Genomic DNA, 7,662 nt, shown 5'->3' with positions numbered 1-7,662 from the left:
AATTTCTAGACTTTTCCCCTACATTATCAAATCCCCTAGCTCATAAATATCTCTAAACTGGTACTGAGTGACACAAAATTATTTGCATGACAAAGGATGAAAATCTCCTGAAGATACAATGTCACACGAGTAAGTTATATGTTAAAAAAAGATAGAACTTACACTGTTGTACACAGTGTAAGTGTGTTACACTTTTCAATGCTATATACTGAAGACAAACAATAACATGTACACTGAAATAAAGTTATTATACCAAAATCTCTACTGCATGTTTTAGTGTTATGTCATTTTTACCAAGTGTTGGCTTAATACACAAAGTCTGTGTGGTAAATTCTGAAGCATGGGTAGTAATAGAGGCCTGGTGTGCTGGGGCAGCTTGGGCAGTAGTAGTAGGTTTCCTTTCTGATAGTCTTCTTTTAGCAGACTTTGCATCTCTTCTGTGCTTTCTGTTTGCTGTCTGTTGGTGGAATTTTCTCAACAAAGTGCCTCTCTGTAAGTCTAACAACATTTTCCTCTCTTTGAATATCATGATGGGCCTCATTGTCCTGACCAAATACAAGGACAGAAATGACATCATGCTGAAATTCCAAAAAATGCTTTCGACCCCCATCTTTCTTGAAAAGCAGGAAACTGTTTAGCATTGCAAGCTGCAGGAAGTGGATTGCTAACTTTTTATACCACTTTAGAGACTTTCTTGCAATTTCATATGGCTGTAGCAACTGATCTGTGCGATCCACACCCCCATATACTTGTTGTAATCTGAAATGCATTTTGGTTTTTGGTGGGCTGCATTTCTTCTCCCTCGAACCATTTCTTTGTTGTGAATTGTTGAGAGCATGGTCACATCTCTCTTGTCCTTGAACTTAGGAGCAAGAAGTTCACTGCTCCTGTTGGCACTGACTTCACCTCTCCTCAATTTTACCTGTTTCACTGGTTTCAGGGAAACCCTTGTGATTGATCCTTATTGTTCCACAGGCGTGGGTGTGATGTTCATAAAAATATTTGAAGAGTGTTATACTGGAATACCAATTATCAGTGTATAAATGGTAGCCTTTCTCAAGCAAAGGCTCCATGAGATCCACAACAACTCTTTCTGAATCAGACAGGGCACCTTGATTTTGTGGGGCATTCTCCTTGCCGGTGTGGAAACATGGAAAGTTGTGAGCCAGCTGATGAGGAAGAACTGCTTACTTTTCCTTTGGGAATGGAGTTTTTAACTTCCAAAAAAGAACAAAAAGAAAAAGAAAACAAAGAACAAGCATGGCTGGTGTCATCCCCTTTTGCAATTCTGAGTGAGTCCGAGTTAGAAAATATCTTGGTAGAGAGACACTCTGCAAGAACCAACCAAATAACAAACTGGTCTGTTAGTACATTCAAAGGTAAATACTTCTATCTCAAATGTATTTAAGAGTATTTTATTCTCTTTACAGTTGCTATGGAAACAATAATTCTAGTGCAGTAATCTGTCAGCAATGTAAACAGTTCAAAGGAGAGGCTTGTAACTAATACTTAATCTGTCATGGTTTTTGACTGATATAATTTTAAACATGCAATGTCTAACATAAAGAAATATATATGTATATTCTAAAAAATTAACCTGCAATGTTTTTGTCCTGATTCAAGCTTGGTGCAACAAGAAAAAAATTGAAACAGCAATCGAGAAAATGACTGGGACAACTGGACACAAACTTACGAAAATTTTTCTGAAGCAAGAAACAAATCTGGTGAACCTTACAGTAAATCCACTCTTCTTGGTTTCCAACATTCCTTCGAAAGGTACCTCACTGCACCTCCTTTGAACTGTGGCCTTTAACTGAGCTCAGACCCTCATTTAGGGTTCAAAAGGAAGATTTGGCAAAACTCATAGCGTCTTGAGCCATTGCGGTCACTAACCCTCTTTCCTTGCTTTGAAATGTGTGGTTTCATGTTGTCCTGTTTTTTTATTGGAGAGGAAGAGAAGGGCAAAGGGAGCTCAAAAGATTGAGTTTTAAATTTGAAGCAGATGCCTCTGGAAGAAGGTTCGACACAATGACACATGATGAGGTAACTAAAAATCATCCAGGAGGTGTGAGCAATATCCCAAGCGATGAAAAATTGGCACGGACGTATGAAACCTCTGATGAAAACAATGGTTACAAAGCCATGAAGCTATATATCTCGAAGTTGAATCCTAAAAGCAATGCATTTTCTCAATATATGAAGAAGCCGTGGAATTATGATGATGAAGTTTGGTATGATGCTCGACTGATCGGTATCAACAAGCTCGACAACACAATGAAAAGCATCAGTGAGGCTGCAAAACTGTTGAAAATGTACACAAACTGCAGAGTTGGGGCCACTGTGATCACCTTGTGGTCAAATGCTGGAATCCAAAATTGCCATATTATGGCAATATCAGGTCACTATAGTGAGCAGAGTCTGGCGCACTACAACACGTGGCCTTCCACTTCATGACTACAACACTGCAGTGAAGTTTTGTCAAGAAGTCTGACAGGCGAAAGCTCTTATTCTTCTGGCACCATCATTAACACCCGCACTCAAATTCAAAAAAAGATCGAGATGACAGTGGCAACAACATCATGGCTCACTCTTCAACAGCTGCAGCTACGGGAATTGACTTGACTCTAGCATATTTTTCAGCTTATATGTTACCAAATATCTATACCATAAAAGTATGGTTGAAATATTCTTTGGCGTCAATACCGAGAAATGATTAGGAGATTTGTTTGTAAGTCGAACTTTCTGTCACATGAAGCTAGGATGTGGCCTGTTGTAAATTAGCCAATAAAGTGTCAATAAAGTAATAAATAAAGTGTCTTTATTGTTCAAAAGATAAAATTACATATCTTATGTTACATTAAAAAAAGGATGTAAATAAGCTTAGGTGTATCTAAATAAGATAAGTATATACGTGGAAACAAATACAAAAGTCTAATACAGGAAGTACACTTTTACAAAGCTACATTGTACTTAAAAACAATTCTATTAAAAAATGTATTCTTAAAACGGTTTGTGCGAATGGCGGGCATGACAGGGGATTTATTTCTCAAATTATACCTCGTGATCTTGGTCTCAGGGAAGTAGGCTCTAAGAGGATGGCTCAGGATAGTTGAAACCTTGCGACAAATTTTGTGATCTTGCGTTTTAAGTAAGTCACCTATCACTAATTTCTTAGATATGTAACTACGTTTAAAACAACGATCTAAAAACTGCTGGGCTATAGTTAGCTCTGACTCAGAGGCCCCATGCACAGATAGAGCATAAGTAATATTAGGTAGGACAATGGAATTAAATAAAACATCTACTTCTGCTTGGCTACATCCTTCTTTGCGGAGGCATCTGATAACGTATAAACATTTATTAGCTTTACCTAACTTTTCTTTTAGGTGAGTACTGAATTTGCAGTTCGGCTGAAACGTGAGACCAAGAATGGTTATTGTACTAGTCTGAGGTATGCCAAAAATACTTTTGTAGGCCTCAGCAGTGTGACCTTTTTTATACATAATAAGCTCTTTACATTTAGTAGAATTTGAATTCATTCTATTTTGGCTTGCCCACTGTAAAAACTGATTTATTAAGTCTACAGAGTGATCTTTATAATAATATACCGGAGCAATAATCGTACAGTCATCAGCGTATTTGAAACCAAGTGTCTCGTTCCCTAATTTAATTTCCAGATCGTTAAGAAATATATTGAACAAATAAGGTCCTGAAACACTACCCTGGGTTGTGCCCTTGTTAACTGTTTTCCAATTACAGACATGATTCCCGAAAATAACTCTTTGTTTTCTATCTCGCAAAAAACCTAACCACCAGTTTATGATATACGGGTTAAGTGGTAGACTCTTAAGTTTCTCAGTAAGGAGTTGATGGCTCACAGAGTCAAAGGCCTTACTGAAATCCATCGCGAACATCCGCACTGCCTTGCACTTGGGATCATCAAGAAACTTGCAGATCTTATTCTGTATAAGTAGCAGAGCATCTGTGCAGCTCCCTCCTTCTCTATACGCGAATTGACTATTCAACAGCTGTTCTTCTACCAGCCTTTGGGCGTGAATCTTATAGACTGCCTTTTCCAGGGCTCTTGCTATTACAGGGGTTACGTTGATCCCCCGGAAGTCCCCTCTTGCCACTGGAACATCAACTTTTGGCAGTGGGTTTATACTTGCCCTTTTCCACGATCTAGGCCATTGGTGCGTAGCGAGAGACAAATTCCATAGCTTAGTAATGATTGGAGTGAAGATCTCCGCATGGTCTTTCCACACCCAATACGGAATTTGGTCAGGACCAGTTGCAGTCTTCTTTAGAGTACTCAGTGAGTTCCATACATATCGTTCACTAATTTCCGGGACTTTCACCTCAGGACCAATTTCAAGTAACGCGGGCTCAACGTAATCGCCATCCGTACACAGGTCACCGAAATACTCGTTCAAATCTTGAGCGGTCTCTCTATCCAGCGAAACGTTTGTGGACCGCCGGAATGAATATATATATGTATATATGAATATATATAAATGTTATAAAACAATTGGTTAATACATCAGCTGTGCATTCATCAAGATATGAAGCACTTGGGAAGTTTGGAGATCACTCAAGAAGCTAGAATTGCTTGAGGCCATACCTCAAGCAGCTCTTATGCATATATCATGTAATAATTATAAATGTAACACATTCTCTATTCAATATCATCAACACTAAGACAGGGCTTAGCTAAAGCTTGAATCTTGTGTGATATGAAAATGACAATATTAATAATAATAATTATTATTATTGTTAAAATTTATTGCCTTATATTGCACAATTATCAATTTTCCATTGCATATTACAATGTTAAAACGCAACTATATCTACATATGAAACCTAAAAATAAAAATGTTGACTGAGAAGATGTAGAAACATAAAAATTACATACAAAGAATTAGAAAGCTATTGCAAGTAAAAAAGTATCAATAGCTTTCTTAAACCTGTTTAAAGATTTGATAATTCTGATAGAACATGGAAGATCATTCCACAATTTAATTTAAAACGCTGCAGAACTAGTCGTAGTGATTGATCAACCATAGAAATATTTGCATGTCTGTGAGCTGTCTGTGTGTTTAAAGAAGAGCTGCGTGTCGAGCCCTTTGTCTTGAGCAATTGTTCTGTTTGCAATATTTAACTCGTTTTCTTGATACTGCAGTTTGAGATCCTCACAAAGTTTTTTGAGTGTCTCAATCCTTGACTCTCAATCCTCCATATTCAATACTCAATACTTGAGCCTTGATTCTTGATAGTTTTGAGTATTGAGGAGTGATTATGGAGTAGAGACTGGACTGTCAACTTATCTTTGACCAGTACTGTAGTGCTCCTAAAGTATGAAATAAAGGAGTAGGATATATCTTTCTCAAAATCAATATTTGCATGTATATGTACAATCTAAAGGAACATGTTTTGGTTTACATTGAGGTTTCCTGTTGTTGGTGCCAGAAGTAGTTGGCTTATCTTTCACAGTTGGCTTAACTGTGGTTGAATTCTTAGTTGAAGGTAGATTTAATAGATTTAATGGATTTATTAAGCATACAAATTCACATTGTGGCCAGTAAGCTGAACTGCATAATATTTTGGATAAGTTTTAGAAAAAGTTCAATGATATGCATGGTCCTTGAAAACTTCTATAGACAATAAAATTTATACTATAAAATGTGTTAATTTGTATCTAATTTACTTGAGACTCTTTTTTGTGTCAGGAGACAAAATCTGTGTTGCTTTGCTGGATCTTTACATTGCAGGTTAGACAGAGTGGTGTAAGAGAGTGAGGATGTTCTTTTTCATGGTGTAAACATCTACATTAACCTCTCTGTCTGATGGATTTGGGGATGACAGAGTGTTGTGTGTAATGGCCAGGCCATAGTATCTTTGAATCTAGTTTACTTGTTTGTCTGGGAGGTCAGATTGCACCCACCAACTGTTTTTTTTTCATGTGAAAAACAGTTCCTTCAAGATAATCACTGTACATTACAAACCATGAACAGTAATAGAGCAGAAGGCAAATGATAAAGTATAAATAAAGCAAGTTAAAGTATAAAAGTAGCCAAGAAGTATTTTTGTAATGCAATTCAGAAATATTCAAAATCAGTTCCATCTGCTTAATTAACTATTCTATCTGTTGTTCCTGTTGAATCCTCAATGAATTTTTGATTGTTGAGGTGATCTGAATAACCAGGTGTTCAAGTCGTGGTACAAACAACCACGCAAACACTCCAGGGAAGTGAAACTTGAACTGGGTGCCATTCCTTACACTTAACTTCTTCATATAACCATGTGTAAAATTCCCCACTTGTAGTTGAGATTGGGTAAGGAAATGTGATTAAAATTGACATACCAATGCTTCATTTACAATTCTCTCATTCATTAATTGATTTCTTAGCACTCTGGTAGTTAACATGCCAAAAGTTTGCGAGCTATGTGAGAACTTGAATCGAGTTCCTGTATAACCAAGGCCTCCATCCAGCTGGAATATTTTACCCTTTCACCACCAGGCATTTTGGGTAGAAAGCGCCCAGAACACCAGGGCATTTTGGGAATTGAACCCTAAATTGACAGGTTGTCTTCAAATCAATTTGAGACCCAGAAGGAGACATTTTTAAAAAAGGAAATCCCACATTCTTGATCTGTGATCAATTCTCAATCATTTTAAGGTAACTCCAATTCTTAAACTTATAGATTAATATGAAGTTGCAAAATTGCAAAACATCTGATTATCACAGCATTTCTTCTTGTAGGTTTGCTTGATGCTCTTGTATAAATCACACCAATGCAAGGTGTCAATAAAGAAAGACTTATCAGTTATAATAGAATGTCAGTAAACTGACTTGTTGACTTCATTGATGTCACTAAATACAAAGTGAAAAGCATTTTAAGTGCCTATGACATGAAAAATTTTTTTACACAAATATTTAGTTTATCACATGTACAAACCAATTCCAATAGAGGAAAAATTTAAAAAGACTTAAAACTTGGTTTTTTGACTAAGGGCTGATCTGCACTAGCAGACAAAATTATAATTTATTCAATTCTGTTGCATGCCAAAACATTGACTTCATCTGGTGGGATAATGGAGTGCATTAAAATTTTGTTTCTTGTCGCATTCCTCTTTCTTGTAATTATTGCTCAGATGGCAGACGAAATACTCCTTATGGTGTGCCTGTTGTTGAGGCATCAATATCTTCGAAATCAAGTGGCCCTCTTAATGATTGAATACTGTAGATGACAGAGACACCAGGCACGTTGACACAACCCATACTTTCGGAAACTTCCAAGACCAAAACAGTCTTGGTTTGAGATTCACTACAATGACTGAAAGATTCCCTGGTATTATTTCAGAAAGCAACTATGAATGAACCAATGTACCTTTGATATTCTGTTGAATGTTTTGCTGCTGGTTATAACTCATAAAAATACAAGATTGCATGGCTGCGTTGCTCCAGAAAAAAGTTCTCATGCTTGGTTTGTACTGTCTTGCTCGTGGCAACTTGTATGAAAGTATTGAGCCAGTTTTCAGTGTTGGAAGGTTGACTGGTCTAGAAGCAGTGCGAGATGTTGTGGAAGCCCCTTTCAATCTCAGGAATGATTGCACAAAGTTTCCATAGCAAGAAACATAGCATTGTATAGAGACATTTCAAG

General features: G+C 37.0%; 1 pseudogene; it reads right to left on the bottom strand.

Annotated features, from left to right (window-relative positions):
• Nucleotides 1-305: 305 nt before the first annotated feature.
• LOC136283479 (piggyBac transposable element-derived protein 4-like) lies at nucleotides 306-1,765 on the bottom strand (annotated as a pseudogene).
• Between the last annotated feature and the right edge of the window lie 5,897 nt (nucleotides 1,766-7,662).

Source organism: Pocillopora verrucosa, chromosome 9, assembly GCF_036669915.1.
Source record: "Pocillopora verrucosa isolate sample1 chromosome 9, ASM3666991v2, whole genome shotgun sequence".
NCBI classification, from domain to species: Eukaryota; Metazoa; Cnidaria; class Anthozoa; order Scleractinia; family Pocilloporidae; genus Pocillopora; species Pocillopora verrucosa.
Note: the sequence above shows the minus strand (reverse complement) of the source record. Positions and strands in the feature narration are given on the sequence as shown.